At 28.0% G+C, this 16,830-nt stretch overlaps 1 protein-coding gene across 1 annotated transcript in view; it reads left to right on the forward strand.

Moving 5' to 3' along the window:
• Window positions 1–1,376: 1,376 nt before the first annotated feature.
• The window catches only part of LOC129916457 (uncharacterized), a 28,957-nt gene continuing 13,503 nt past the window's right edge, over window positions 1,377–16,830 (forward strand). Inside the window, exon 1 of the mRNA XM_055996432.1 lies at window positions 1,377–1,593. The gene's annotated coding sequence lies outside the window, so the exon portion shown is untranslated. The remainder of the gene's footprint in view (window positions 1,594–16,830) is intronic.

The following is a 16,830-nucleotide window of genomic DNA, read 5'->3' on the forward strand; positions in this document are numbered from 1 at the left end:
CTCTCATGTATTTTTTACGTAAGAAATATTTTTCTTAAACTTTGTTACATAATTTATCAAAACATTCATTATTTAAATTTTTCTATATCCAAAGAACAATAATTCCTTAACCATGCTTTGCCTTATATTTCTTTAGTTGATCTTGATTAATGACTATTTTGGTTATGGTAACATCTTGAACTAACTGAACCTACTTCTTTTGTTATATAACCAACAGAACAGATGGCACCTAACACCCAACTCTAAACAACAAACTATTAAGTCTGACCCCAAGCAACTCCAAAGTTATTGGTCAATTCCTAAAAAAAAGCAAAACAAAAAACCTTTTATAAACCGTAACTGGCCATAAAGTCTACCAAACCACCATGTGTTACAATTTCGTTAGATAAAAGAAAAGAAACCTTGAAAGAATCTTAAGACCAGTCTTTCAAGTATAGGTAAAATCACCATGCGTTTGTGTCTTACGATCTACCATTTACGATATTACAATCAAGTTCCACAAAAACCTCGAAGTAAACAATACAAATTTTCTATGCGCCTTCTCTTCTTCATTCGAAGAAATTGAGAGAGTAGGCTTATACAAACAATCCACATCAACACAAATTCGAAGAAGAAGTTTGATACAAAATGAAAAGAAAAAAAAAAGAAAAGACATAAAAATACCAGTAACCCAGTCCACCATCATCGACTACGGCAGCAAACGGTAAGACAAGCCAAGCAATGCCAAACCAAGGCATCCACTTCAATGTCACACTCAAAGAATCCCAGATACATCCGATTCCCCCAGAAAAGATTTAGTTCGAGCGACCAACTACCATCATCAGTACCTGGCATCAAGCCATCGCCAGCTCACAACAATTTCTGCTCTTGATATTAAAAATCGTTTTTCTTTTCCCCATATTACAACAATTTTGTATTACCTATCGCTCGCTACCAACAACAACAACATTTATCTGTTTTGTATCTGAGTATCTTTTTTTTTTTTTGTTTTTAATGAATTTTATTTTTTTATGAAACCGATCACGTACCTACTACCACCATTCGTGCATATGTGCGCTTTCGCTAAACTCTGTAATGATTGCCTTTACTACCTGCTGATTTTCATTTTTCGTCATTTCGGTCGGTTAGCCATATAGAAAGATTGTAAGACAGTCTTGCGGAAATGCTAAGATACTTTGGTTGATTTTGTTCATTCAATTAAATATTTAAGAAATTTACTCATCAATCGAAAAGAAAACAAAAAAAAAATTCAATTTCGAAAATTCCAAAGTATCTTAAAGATACAAACCGCGCCTTTCATTTTTTTTTTTTGTAACACGAAGAGATAACGCGGGATACATTTGTTTGTTTTATTTTTTCGATAGCTTCGGGCTAAGTGAAGTTTAAAATACAAATAAAACCAGTTTAGTGTGAAAGAGATAGAAAATGGTTGTATGATGTGATGGCAAAATATTAAAAATCAGTGAAAGGATTCAACGAAAAATTTCCTTAGAAACAAGTGTGAAAGTCATCAATCAATACAAAAGCAGACTGCTGCCGGATTAACATCTTTTTTTCAATATTATTGTGGATTATTTAAAAAGAAATTTTACAGTGAGTATCTATTTACATTATTGTGGTTTGTAATATTTATTTGTCTGGTGAAACATTTGTTTTGGATTTTCTCTTAAAAGGCAAATTCAATGGAAAATTGTCTATATACACAGTCCTTCCAAGAAATACAAACAAAATATTTGAATAGATAAACAATATTTTTGAGTTTAAAGCACCGATTCAGATGAAGTTAAAAGCTTTGAAGGATTACTCATTAGGTTAGCATAAGTATTATATATTTATTTGTGCATTCGGAAATAGAGGTTAAGAACAATAAAACATGGCCTTATAATAGGCAATACAAAAAAAAGTGTTTGTCTGTATTAGAATTCCGTTAATTTCAAACTTGACATGTAATATCGGTTTCGGAGGTTGTGCAAAGAGTATTTTAAATTATTTTTTTAAGGACAAAAACAACGGTAGGTACCTGTCATACCTATACCAATTTTAGACAAATATCCTTTTTTTTGTACAACAACCTATAATAAATTTTATACCACCTGAAAGCTTATTTCTTTAGCTCAAAACATATATATCAATCATATTTATTAGACATCTACAAAAAGAGCTAGAATTTTTTGAACTCGATCAATTTTCATCAAAAAAGCAACAAAAAAAAAACATATAATTTTATCTTCTCACGCTATTGAATCAATTTTTTTCAATGACAACCTGTACAATATTTAATATCATGTGAAAGCTCATTATTTCACCTTTCATTTGGCGTTTCAATCTTATTTCTGCGATGCCTAGAAAAAAAAAAAGAATTTTTAAGGCCAACCATGTCGAAATTCCAAACTGAGATTACGGTACTTCCCACACTGGTGGCTGTTCATGATCAACAGATCTACACAGGTGTTTTGAGGTATTGATTCAAATTTTGCACAGATAAAGTCCTGTCTATTATCTATCTACAATATAAATTTCGTTCATTTATTTGTTGAAGAAAAAAAAATAAAAATAAAAATAAAAAACTATTAAAAACGGTCAGCAACTTGGGGCAAAAAACTTTTTTTTTCCCGCTATTCGGTCAAAAATCATTTCAAAAAATAAATTTTTGCACATGTATGCGCACGGTCATAGACTACATGTTCTATAAGTTTTCTGAAAGCTACGAAAAATTTAAAAAAATAAAAAATCACCCAAAAATACTCCAAAATCAGTAGGTGTTTTTCAAAAATTCATATTTCGAAACGCAGAGACTTAAAAAATAATCCGTATTAGACCCCTAACTTTTTTTTATTATTATCTTTCGAATGACGTTTTTCAAATTGTGAACAAAAAAAAAATTTCCCCTACCTATAATCACTACTTTGTCAAAGGTCTACTTCATGTTTTAGTTTTAGAAAAGCATTTATTACTTGGTTTTGAAATTTTTTAGAATTTTTTTCAATACCATTGTAAGTCTTGCAATGAATTTATCTATCGATTAAAAAAAAAATTAACTCTTTACATTTTCGGGTCTAGAAAATACCCAATTTTTTTGCAATTTTGTTTTACCTCTATTTATCCTATTAAATGGCTGAATTTTTAAAAATCCTTCATTTGTATTAAGCTTTAGGTAATTATCTTTTAAATAAGCTATACAAAAATATTAGTATCTCTAATAGTTTATTTTTAATTTTTAATTTTTAATTGAAATTTTTGCCGCAATGGCGTCACTTTTTTGTGGTGGCTGCCATGATTCATCGATTTATAAGACGTTGAAAAATTTCAACATTTTTTTATGAAAAATCAAATTTCCGAAAATGGGTTTGAGTTTTTTATAACATTGGTTTATGTTTTGAGCAATATGGGATCGGGTCAAAATTCTGGCTTCAAAATTCTGCTTTTCAAAATTCTGCTTTTTCAGCGAAAATTCTGTTTTTCAAAATTCTGCTTTTTTTCTATTCTGTTTTTTAAAATTCTGCTTTTTAAAATTCTGCTTTTCAAAATTCTGCCAGCATTATATTTGAACAAAAAAATTCTGCTAATTCTGTTTTTTTTTTATAGCATATGCGCTGGCTAAAGAAAAATACACCTCATTAATGTAATTCAACATTGGTACTTTCCTAAATTTTTTTATTTAAGTGTCGCAAATATTTTTTGAAATGCATATACTGACTTTCTTTCAAATAAAATATGTATACTAATTGGAACCGATGTTGTACATTCCTTTTCTTATTCAAAATTTGAATATTCATCTTTATTTGATAAATTAATAAATTTTTAGTTATTTTCGGAAATGTTTAATATTAAAAACCTTTTCTTAATATTTTCAAAATTATTCATTTATAAAACAAAAATTAATTCGCATTTAAAAAATGACAAATTATGTAGGTAAGTAATCAAATAAGCAGATAATTTTTCAAAAAGATGTTTTTACAGAATTCTGCAAAAAATTAAAAAAGGGTTTGGAAAATGTTAAAAAGCGCGCGCTTTTTAACATTTTCCAAACCCTTTATTAATTTTTTGCAGAATTTTGAAAAGCAGAATTATGAAAAGCAGAATTTTGAAAAACAGAATTTTGAAAAACAGAATTTTGAAAAGCAGAATTTTGAAAGCAGAATTTTGTAAAGCAGAATTTTGAAAGCAGAATTTTGACCCCGGCAGAATTTTGACCCCAACCCGAGCAATATTAACTACAACATGAAATAATAATTAATTTTTTTTTTAATACATATGTGTACAGTCGACTTCCTCTAAGTCGAATTTTCACGGAACACGAAAATTGGTTCGAGTTAGAAGGAAATTCGATTTAGAGATACTAAGTTAATGTTTTTGCTTTCAACTTTTTCTTTAAAAAATGCTAAAAAAAAGTTGGAGTTAGAGAGAAATTCGTCTTATATGAAGTTTGACCTAGAGGAAGTCAACTGATTTTATGAAAAAATTGATTTTGAATTTAATTTTTCTAAAATCTTAATAAAAGAAATCAAATCGCATATTTTTTCTAGCTAAATTTTTTTATGGTATTGTTTCATATTTTATCATTAATTCTTTACAATTTATAATTTAATCTAAGAAAAAGTCAGAAAAAGCCAGAAAAGAAAGCAATAGAGCTCTTCTTTGTAACCTTAGAATTTTTCAGCTATTCTTCTGAGTGTGACTCACTTTACAAGTAAATCATTATTGACCCAGCTATAAATCAACTTGGATAAAAGGTATAAAAAAAGTTTAGTACGGATTCACAAGTGATATTTGTCTTAAGTACGGTGCTTTATACTTTATATATATAGCTGAAAAAATCCAAACCGAATTTTGAGCATGTGTCATATAGCCGCCATTTTGTTTTTAACATTATATAGCAAACTTGTAGCAAATTTAATTCCCCACAAAAAACATTAAGTATTTGCTAGCAGTTCAGTGCATTTTCTTAAAAAAAAAATAAGGATTCATTTTGTTCTATTCTATAAATAGGTAGCTCTTGCAGATTCTGAAATTTACTCTCATTTTTAAAAATACACTGAACTCTCTCAAAACCTGGTTTATACTATATGAAGTGGACTAAAAACGGTTCAATATTAAAGAGTTAATCAATAAAATACTGAAACAGAAGTTAAACTGAAACTACAGTGCCCAAACTCGATTTTGGCTTTTTAGCCCAATAATTTTGTGTGTGTTTTAGACTGCGTTTTCCAATTATTTCTTTTGGGAAAAAATATTTTTTGTTTGATTTTGCATGGAAAACTAACGGTTTTGAAAAATATACAAATATCTATGGCTTTTTCAAAACATTCTATGAATTACTTCTTCATTTTTTTCCGATATTTAACTCAAGACAAAGATTTGGCCCAATAATTTCGTGACTGACTGTACTTCAATATTTTTTTCTCAGCCAATTTTCAACCGATTTAAATAATGTAAATAACAATAAAGAGGGAAATTTTAGTCAAAAAGTCATATTGTGGTCCACTGTTACCATCCACATATAATTGTTTTCATTTGCTGTATGTCTTCGTAACCCTATCGGATTCAATACGTAGTAATTCAGACATCCACTTAATATTCAGCTCATTCATAACTCGCTTAGTTTGTTAGGTCCAAGAAATATTTGGTGCGTTCTTGTGCAAAGTCTTACGTACTGTATATTTGAAGCAGTTGTAACTAAGTGAAAGAATTCCATTCAACTCCTCGCTGATAATGATGATATTGACATCACTAGAAGAACAGATATGGTAAAATTTTCTATGCATAACCAATTACTAAAAAGGTTGTGTTGTTATTTCCTTGTCAAGAAGAGAAATTGAGCAAAATTCACAATAGACTTAAAAACGCATCACTATAATCCCCTTAAAATTAATTTGACATAAGCCTGGTCAAAAAGCTGATTAAAAAACCTTATTCTCTGAAATGAAATTGAAAATGACAGAACAACGGAAATGTGTCTCCTGTCCTGTTGTCTTGACAGCAGAAAAATACCTATGCTGTATGCTGTAATCATCGTAAATACTATTTGCTTTTCCTGCTAGCAAAAATACCCATACTGTATGCCCTTGATACCCATGTTATACTCAAGTTTAAATTACATTCCGTATTAGTGAAACAGAAGTAATTCTCCTCAACTCTCCAGTGAGATGTGAAAGTTATCGCTGCAGCAGCAGTCAAGTTGCCTAGCAATTAAGAAACTCAGAATAGTTATTATTCTCACTTCCTTTGGTAGTTTTTCTTTCATTCCAATTATAAATATAAACAAAAGTGTTGTATATAGTCGTACAAAGTTGTATTTTGAAAAGGAACAACAGACTTTTAAGTCTCTAATGAAGATGTGGACCTAAACATAATGACTTGCTCAAGAGAATTATACATCGAAATGTATTCATTATCGTCTTCTTCGTTTGTTGTCGTTGATTGCATGATGGTATGGTGTCAGCTTAATTAAGGGTACTTAATTAGCTCATTTTGTTCACATTATTTTTTAGTTGTAGTGCTAAATGATAATGATTACGTTCATGATAAATGAATCGTTAGAACCATATGACAAAGATAAAAGGCGATAATGTTAGAGTCATAAACATTGTTTTGTTGGTCATTTAGTGATTTTGTTCTCATTAGTCTAATGATTGATTTTTGGTATTGAATTTAGAGGTAACAGTTAATAGAGTTTTTTTTAATCTGTTAAGTTGTTCGGCAAATAATGACTTTTTTAAATTCATAAAATGCAATGGCATATCTACAATGTTCCAACATAATCCCGAATAATTTCGTTAATTCAAAAAACTAAGAACATAGGTACCTAATAAGAGTTTTTTCAAAATCAGGTGTTTTTTTTTCTCGTTTTTTTTTTTACAAAACAACGACATTCGACTATTGAGTTATCAATTTTGTATTGGATTAAGATTCATTTAATGAAATTATCTTAAGCAGATCATACAATTGGAAAATAAAAAAAAGAGTCACTATGGCGTATACGTAACATTTTTCTATAGAAAAACTTGAAAAGTTAACATGCATACAATTTCTATTGCTGATCACATAATTTAACCATTTTATTTGTTTATTGATAATTTTCTTATAAATTCATTGGATACTTGAAAACAGACAATGTGATGTAGAAGTACTATTGAAATGGTTACTACCTGCCAAAAAAAAAAAAAAATCTCCAAATTAAAAATCTCCGTGGGGAAATCATAAAAAGAAGGTTTATAAAGCAATTAAAAAGAGCGTGCAACATTTTTTAGAGGAATGAAAAAAACATACAATAAGATAGTGTGAGAAAAAAATTGTTTCTTGTCCTTTGGGCGACTATCTCCCTACAGATTTTATGTTTATTTCCCAAATTGAAAAGACTTAGTTAAACAAAATTGCATTGTTTAACTGACCACCTCTTGAGTTTTTAAGTTAAAAATAAAGTGGTTCAAGTTGTTTTAGAGCAGTTTTCATGAGAGCAATTTAGATTTAGAAAAATAAAAAAGTATTTAAGGGAAGAGTTAAAATTAAAGAAAATAATTAAAATTAAACAGTCGCACTCGAAAATCATATATTTCATTTTAAGCCTTTTCACTTTTTCTCTTCTGTATTTAAAAATTTACTAAAGTCACAAGTAAATACTCTCAAATCTTCTTAGTTTTTTGCTAGGAACGTGTGCAAAATTAGTAGATATCCAAACAGTGTAACTTTTTTTAAGATTTTACAGTAAGAAATTGAGTTTTGTTTTTGAACTTGACACTGTTAATTATTAATTTGCAGCAAAAAATGAAATACAAAATATTGTTTTTCTTTTTTTATAAAAAGGTTTTAGAGAAAGAATTATAAAAAAAAAAACAAAAATCAATTATGGGTGGAGGAAGCAAAACACTATTGCAAAAAGTAACGATTTTTCGAAATTACACAAGACCTTCATTTAATCGAAAACCGCAAAGATTTAGGATGAACAAGTTACCAAATTCTGAGTTAGCCTTTCAGCATATTTTGTTTGACACCCTGTATAAATAGATTAGATTCGATTAGATTCTTCCTTTATTCATTAGATAAATTAAAATTTTTTTTTCTATTGGAAATACGGACATGACAATGCTGCCGTCTGCCGGAAATGACATTTCAGTAAAAGAAATAAAATTATATAAAGAGAAGATGTATCAAAAAGATTAACAATAAATTTGAAATAATAAATTACATAAATAAATATTACACAAAATATTAGACAAAAGTTTATATTAACATAGATATGAGGAATAAATTTGTATATAATTTTAAATTTTAAGTATTAAATATTAAATTTTAAAATTTTAAATTTTTTAAATTTTCAATTATTTTAAATTTTTAATATTTTTTAAAATTTTTAAAATTTTTTAAGTTTTTTTTTATATTAAGAATTTTTTTTTTTTTTTAATTAAATTAAATTATGGGAGAGCGAGAAACGTTTGAGCAATTTTAATGATTTGCAACATAAAAACTAGTAATTTTAATGATTTAAAACATAAAAAAAAAATAAAAAGAATATCAATTTTAATGATTTGAAACTTAAAGATTTGATTAAAAGCAATAATTTGCAGCTCTTAAATTGAATAGAGACTTGTTGTAAGAACTAATTTAACAAAAAACTATTACGATAAGTCATAGCATGATTGCAATATTTATACAAGGTGAGCCAACCACGGGCGCCATTTAATATTTCGTAAAGACTATTTACGGACAGAAAACTTTCTTGGAAATGTAATCTTCGGATTTCTTGTAGAATTGGGCATACAGCAATGAAGTGGTAAATATTTTCAGACTCTCTCCTGTTGCATAGATCACAAGTTTGCTGAAGATCGACTCTATGTGGCATGAAATTCAAATTTAATAATTTAACTAAATTTTGACGAAAATTTTGTGTTAAAATAGCATTCAATGGTTAACATTTGGTGGTTAAGGTTGCGGTAAATAAATCTGGAAGGTGAAATAGATATTCCTTGTGAACATTGAGAATTCAATTCATTAAAAAAAAAAAACAGTAAAAAATTGTTTTAATTTTAAGTTTTTTCTCATTTTTCTTAGCACAATTTAATGAAAGAATAAAATTTTAAACTTTTACTTAATATACAAGCAATTTGAGGAACAAGACCAAATATAAAGGCTTGACCACACCGAAGGGTATATGTGGTAGCGGTACGGGTTGTTGTTGCAGTCTGGAATTTTTTTTCATACAATTACCCGTACCGTACGCATATACCCTTCGGTGTGGTCAAGCCTTAATACATGTGACCTAGTAAAGCTTATTTTTTAAGGCTTTCATAAATCTGAAATAATTGTTTCTCAGAAATCGTTTTAAAAATCGTTGCTTTTTAATGATATAATTCAAGTTAATGCACTTTTAACTGAATTTTTAATTAGCAAATTGTTCGCGGTAGAGCTAACTTTCAACTTGGTTCAAGGGTGCCTTTACGGCTTTTACGCCGTAAATTCCTTTGTGCATATTATTATACTCAGCTGCTGATAAGAGCAAATTAAAAATTTAATGCAGTTTATTGACGTCCAGTAAAAACATAACAATTAACATGACTGATGTGAAAGAGAATTTAATTTTCATTTATGAACAACAGCACCTACTATACTGTTATTATTTTGATGAATTTCCATATAAATAAAATGCACGACTGGGTCGCACGAACTTGCTCTTAGTGTTGAAGTTGCTTAAATTATTAAGACTTTTTATACCTATAGAAGTTTTGAAAAGTAGGTACATACATTATAGAAATCACTAATAAACATCTAAAAACAAAATTTCAAAAGAATACAATGTCCCGTTTTCGAAAATTTTTTTAAAAATTCAAAAATTATTTTTTTCAAAATTTTATTTTTGGCTTATATTTTTTGAGTTATATAAGTGCTTCTGCACAAAATGTTTCGTTGAAATCGAATAAGCCGTTCCCTAGAATATCGGATTTAAGAAAATACGGTTCTATGGCAGGTACCGTTAATAATGATTTTCAAAAAAAAATTTCATTAAAAGATAGACCTTGTTTCAAAACATACATTTGAATTTTTTAAACAAAATCGATGGAGCCGTTTCTGAGCAATTTCAACTTTACTTAAATCGTTATATGACAAGTACCGTTATTTTTGGTCCAAAAAAATTATACCTATATCGCAAGTAAAAATATGCATATGGGAGGAACAAAAAGATATTACATAAAATATGTTGACGTTTGCAATGTTTTTTTCCATCTTTAATTCCCATCATAAATACAGTTCAAACACCAACATTGATGTTAAAAGTTAAAAAATCATAATGAATGCTTGAGTTTTAAAATAGAGATTTTTTTTTTTTTTTTTTTGTTAACCTTTTAAAAATTTTAATTACAGAGCAAACAGTGTGAGGATTTTATGAAATATGTAGTTATGTAATTAAAGTCAGCAAATTGAATTGTAGGCATAGGGAAATGTTTATATTTCCCAGCAGTTCACTTCAAGCAACTAAATATTCCAAGAGGCGACCGTCGAGTTACTTATTGAAAATTATAGTGAAAATAAAAATATTGATATAAAAATGGGAATTTCTATGTGGCAACCTGACTAAATTTGTCATATCTTTCGAGTTTATTCAAATGAGGAAATATTTAATATGCCAAACAAGAGTCTTAACAATGACAAAAACTAGTTAATAGTTTAAGGAAACTGCAAACATATCTTCTTAACAAAAAAGTATGAATTTTTATAGGGGAAGTGGGTGCAAAAGCGCCTGTTTAGTGTTTTACCGTCTTAAAAAAAAAAAAAAAAAAAAAAAAAACAATAAAAAAACATCCTTTGATTTAAATAAAGTCTTTATTTATTAATTTTAATATTTTTTGTAGGAAATCACATCATCAAAAATAAATAAATGCTTAACAAAAGATAATACGTTTAGACAATACGACAATACACCCTATCAACTTCTTTTGATAATAAATCCGTTTCAATCTTAAAATGTGTTTTTTTTTGCAATAATCACAAACGTATGTTTTATTTTCATCGGTTTCTTACTTTTTTTTACAAAAAAAAGAATTAGTTAAAACTTTTAAATATTTCATTTAAAAAAGTACAAGGACGATTTGATGAAAAATCATAAAATTTACTATAACTTTTCGGGATTTCAACCAAAGTTGCTCATACTTACAAACATAATCAATCTTACCAGAAGCCATTTATTTTATATTACAAGTCCTGTTAATTGAATTTTTTTTCATACAACATAGTACAAAAACGGTCTTGCCCCACTTCCCCTTTTCATTCATCTAAAAAAAAATATCGGGATTTTACTCTGAAATACGAGCAAGTGCTAGGCAACCCTACTTAACTGCTGAAAAAAAAAACACCAAAACACTTTTTTTTTTTTAGCCAAAATGATAGTTGATAGAGTTAAAAGCTAAAACATACATATGTACATACTCGGAAACCCTATTCAAACGTTTAAAAAACACCAAAAACACTTATTTTTTAGCCAAAATGTATGATATTTAAGGGAGTTTAAGGCTGTTTTAGATGAGACCCTTTTCTACCTAAAAATGTTGAGTACCAACTCAAAAATACAAACAAGTACTCGGCAACCCTACTCAAATGCTAAAAATACTAAAAAGACTTATTTTTAAATTGAACAACCGACAGTTTTTAGACAATTTTTGTTCGAAAAAGATTTTTTGTAGTTTTTTTTTTTCATTCAACTATAATTATATGAATTATTTAAGACAAAAAGAAGTGCTTTAATGAAATGTGTTTTTTTTTTCACCCAAAAACAAACATTAAAACTTAGACCTTAGTAGGTACACTTTCTAAGAAATAAGTCTACATCTATACATTTTAGATAAGGTAATAAGAATTTCCAGACAGTCATTGCTAGTCTTTCTCTCAATCAAAAGTACCAACCTCCGAGAATTTTTTTTTTTTTTTTTTTGCATTTTCTTAAAAGAATAGAGTCTTTATTAAATTTGATTGGAATTTTTTATTTCGTTTTTTTTTTTTTTAAGTCGCATTCGTAACATAACAATTTTTATATTTCGATAAACATGCCTTTTTACTCTTTTTTATGTTGTATATATTTATGCGCACGAATTGGTTTTCAAGTATGTTTATTAATTGGGTTCCTAGAAATAAAAATGTATTTTTCCTTGCGACGACGTACGAGTAGGTACACTGACAAAATGAGTGAATTTTTGTATGAATATGGAACAACGATGTGACTTGAGAACATTCAATATTGCAATTTCGGTTTTCTCAGAATTTCTCTGAACTGAACTGAATGATATAATATTACATTAAATATTCTTATACCAAGTAAAAAAATACTTCCAATATTAACAAAATAACTTGTAAAATAAAATGCATGACTGAGTTGCACCTTGCACGTACTTGGCTCTTGTAATTTAAGGTAGCTTTATATTTGCTTGCCATTGGAGCTTTTGGGAAAGTTTTAAGAAGAAAAGTAAGAAAAAAGAAACAATATCGATACTAAAAAAATATTTTGTTGCACCACTAAGATTCTTTTTTAAATGTTAAAAGAAAAAGGATATTACACCAATATTCTACCTTTAGAATTTAACACAAAACAGAATTAGATAATAAATAACTATTCAACGAAATAGACTTACTTATTTATAAATGCAAATTCCTATTAATCCTTTTATTTATCTTACATATTCCTTATTTACGCCCTTGATTTTCTTTCTTTTATTTTTTGATTTTCAAAAACTCATCGAATGTTAAAAAGGAACAAAATAAATAAGATTTTAAATTGAAAATTGATACTCGTCATATAGTTGAGTGCTTTTTAATAATTAAAATAATAAACGGTTTTTACTTTTCGTACTAATTTGCTATAAATATGCACAAGAAAATAAAATGAAATTGAATTTGAACTGAAATTCTGATAAAGTTGCAATTATAATTATTTCAGTTGCAGATTTCAAGGAAATTTGTATTAAACAAGTTAATGCGTTCACTTAAAATTATCCCCTTTTACCAGAATTGAAAAACCGAAATCAGGTTGAAATTTTAACAGTTTCATGCATAAATATGTGCCATTTATAACAGAATCATCGTTACCATAATTTTCAAAATGAGGTTTTTTAATCGAAGCCAACATTAATATTAAAAAGAGTTGTTTTCGTTATGCCTTCCTTCGGTCTTCAAAGAATCATATAATTACTGTTGAAGTACGTTTTAACTACGTTTCAACTACGTAAAAAATGTATCAAAAAAGAAAACGCAAAGTGTAATCGCATTAAGGGCATTGTGTTTGCACCTTGCATTTTCCGATTCAATTCGGCCTGTTGCATGTTTCATTCACTCAGATTCCATCATTTAATCATTTGCACTTTAACTTTGCAAATTCTTTTGCACCAAACTCCAATTTGCAAAGAGGAAATTATTTTTTTGAAAAGTAAAACAAAAATTCCTTCTTTGCAAATTTTGTTGCACCAACCACAAATTTGCAAAGCACAAAGTACTTTTCTGAAAAGTGCAAAGTTTTGCCAATTTGCAGAGAATTCTTCGATTTCGTTGCACCAACCAAAAAAACTTTGCACTTTCCATATCAAATTCTGCAAAGTTTTGCAATAATATGCAAAGACAAAATTTTATTTGCGGATGGCAAATAATTTAAAAGAATCGTTTTGAACGACTTTTTGAAGATGAAGACGAAGAGTATAGTAATAGGTACGTGAGTGATGTAAAATTAAGAATGAATTTTGAAATTAGGAATAATTAAATATTGGGAATATTAATCTATGGTTAGTATTTGTGAAAAGAAGTTGAAGTGGCATTATTAGAATTTGTTGTGTTCTTTTTAAAAATCATTTAGGAACGATTTGTTGTTAGATAATATTAAACTGTCAAACGACCAATTTTTTTTTAGAATAATTCCAATTCCTTTATTATAAATAATAACATTTTTTGAATTGTCATAAAAACCAAACATCTTATTTCTTAGATCAACAACTCACTAAACTCGTATCATGGAAGTGAGTTGGAAATAGTTAAGTATCGTGACTATTTGACACTATTTGACAAAGGAGTCTAGGAACGATGTCAAATAGTTACAAAATTTAACTAAACAATAGACCATTTAGTTCGATATTATAAACATAAGTAAACTATGGTAAAATAAAGAACGCTCCTCTGCCCTCGCTTCATGGCCATATAGCCTCCTCTAGAAATGCCAACCACCTTATTAAAAATTATCCGTCATTCAAAGAATGATTGCAATTTAAAGTTAAAATAATGATATTATATTGATATAAAAAATTCTATTATTTTCTTCTTAAAATAAATTACAGAAAAGCAACAGTCTAAGGAACCATAACCAACCAAAATAACCAAAATAACAAATGATAGAGTAAAGTACAACAAAATTTCAAAAGATATCGTTGTTTGAGTAAAAGCAGAAGATTTCAACCTTTTTTAACAACGAAAAAAAGTTGAAACTATTTATTGCTTTACTTTGCAAATTTTCAAATTACGCAAAGTTCCATTTTAAGTTGGTGCAAAGTCTGCACTTTTTGCTTTGCAAAAAAACATCAAAAATTGCAAAGTGCAAAGTGGGGAAGTTTTAATTTTTGGTGCAAAACTTTGCACTTTTACTTTGCAGAAAAGTATTGTTTTGCAAAGTTGCAAAATGCAAAGTGCAAAGTGGTTGGTGCAATAGGGCCCTGGCCTTTTATAAAATAGTGTTGATTCGGGACCAAGCTAATTTCGCAATATCTGATAATCTGGCTATATTTGTATAACTTTGAAGTTTCCCTTTCCTGTTTTTTTTTATGAAGAGAAATTATTATAAATAATAGAAAAATACGAGTTCAGCACTTTTACATCAATTTGTAAAAAGTGATAAGAAATTACTTTCAAATTTTCTGAAATATTTGTGTAGTATATTACGACCATAAAACTTCGCGCAGGATAGTGATTTTTTTCTATGTTAAACAAACTTTTGGTAGGCAAATTATAAAAAAAATTTCATTTGCTCTTAAGTCAAAAACTGCATTTTTTTTTAACTTCTTCGACAAACCGAAGTTTTTGTAAAATATTTCATGACAAAGAATGACAACCCAATTTTCTCCTTTTATCAATTCTGTTAACATTTTTTGCAAAGCACATGTGCCAAGTGATGACCGCAAAAGTAAGAACTACTAACTCTTGAATCACTGAAACAAATCCAAAAAGAAAGCAGGATATCGTGTTGAGGTCACTTATTTTTTTTATATTTTAATTTAATTTCATTCGTTCTGCTTTTAATTCTTTTTCTTCTTCTTTTACTATAACATTGAACTAGATTAAGATCGATAATATCACACAAGTAGAAAACCATTGCTATAGTTTGCCTAAGAACTCGCAGACTTCACATATTGTCATCGATTAGCATTGGTAATTGTCTTTGCTTAACATATTCACACGCAACTATAGAAAGCTGCGAGACATTCAACTCACCCAATGAATGAATAAATACAAAAAAAAAAACAAATATAGTATTTGTTAACCGGTTTTGATTGATTAAAAAACTTCTTGACTATAAGCTTGCTAACTTGCGTAATAGAATTACAAAGTTCATTCAATCATCAAACTATAAAAAAGTGAAACCAATATTAAAAGCGCAAATTTATAAGTTTTTTTTTTACTTTCACTTAAAAGTCTCTAGATTTAAAACTTAATTTAGTGGGATTGAATTATATCACCAAAACTGCTTCTCTGCGTGGTCTCAAACACGAGACTTGATGTGTGTCTGCATGCGTAGGTGAATCATATAGAGACTTAAAGTCTATCTAAAAAAAAAGCCTTTTTAAGAGAACCTGATCCAAAGACATGCATTTCCAGTTATACAAACTTGGTTATACTATATCCAGCTTACTAATGCGAAGTGTTTTGGTTTTAATTTTTATTGCGCTTGTCGCTGCATTTCTGCAATAACTACAAGTGTAAGCCACACATATTTTTCTTAGTCATAATGTCGAATGGCGTGGCACAACATAGCGAAAAGTTGATTTTTTAATTTAATATATAAAACGAAACGTTTACCATTCAATGCTTTCACCTGAATTATTTTACTCCAGCGTTGCCAATTAAGGAGAAATAAAATTGATAAAAAAATGGTTATAATTTTACAATGGTATTAAAATTTTTGCAAAAGCGAATCCTTTTTAAAATTTGTTCCAAATTTCATAGAAAAAACAAAAAAAAATACACCTAATAATTTAATCAACGGCAACGCTGAAATTAGTATTTCATATAAAATGTGTAGAATTAAAAATATATAACATATTTTAACCAATTCACTCCATTAAAACAATTACTGATTTTTATTAATAGACAATTGAAGTCAATTTATATTAAAGTAGAGTACCTGTTGCAGGTACTTGACCATCAAGAGAAATGTTAATAAATACAAAATTATTTAAGTGGGTAATCTTCTCATATTTTTTTATTATTTCCAATTTAATCAATTGCCGGTTAAAATAATATACTTTCCAAGTTTAAAAATTTTTTTAACAATTTTGTGTTCTTGCTATGAGAGAGGAATTATATTGGATTTCACTTAATTTATTATTCAACAAAAAAGGTGAAGCACTTTATTGTTATTTGTAAAAACTGAAGGTCGTTAAGCGATGAGCTAATTAAAAGGAGATTTTTTTTTTTTGCAATAAAAAAAAGAGAAACATTTTTTTTTTCGGAGAATGAAAGTTTGAAAAAAAAAGGTTTTGCTTTACTTTCACTTTAAAGGTTAAGCTTGAATGGGTGTGTTTTTTTTTTTTTTTTTATTTAGTGTGATTTGATTGAATTGATGATAAAAATTGTGACTTCCTTGTAGATTTTAAT

The sequence above is a fragment of the Episyrphus balteatus genome, chromosome 3, assembly GCF_945859705.1.
Source record: "Episyrphus balteatus chromosome 3, idEpiBalt1.1, whole genome shotgun sequence".
Lineage (NCBI taxonomy): Eukaryota > Metazoa > Arthropoda > Insecta > Diptera > Syrphidae > Episyrphus > Episyrphus balteatus.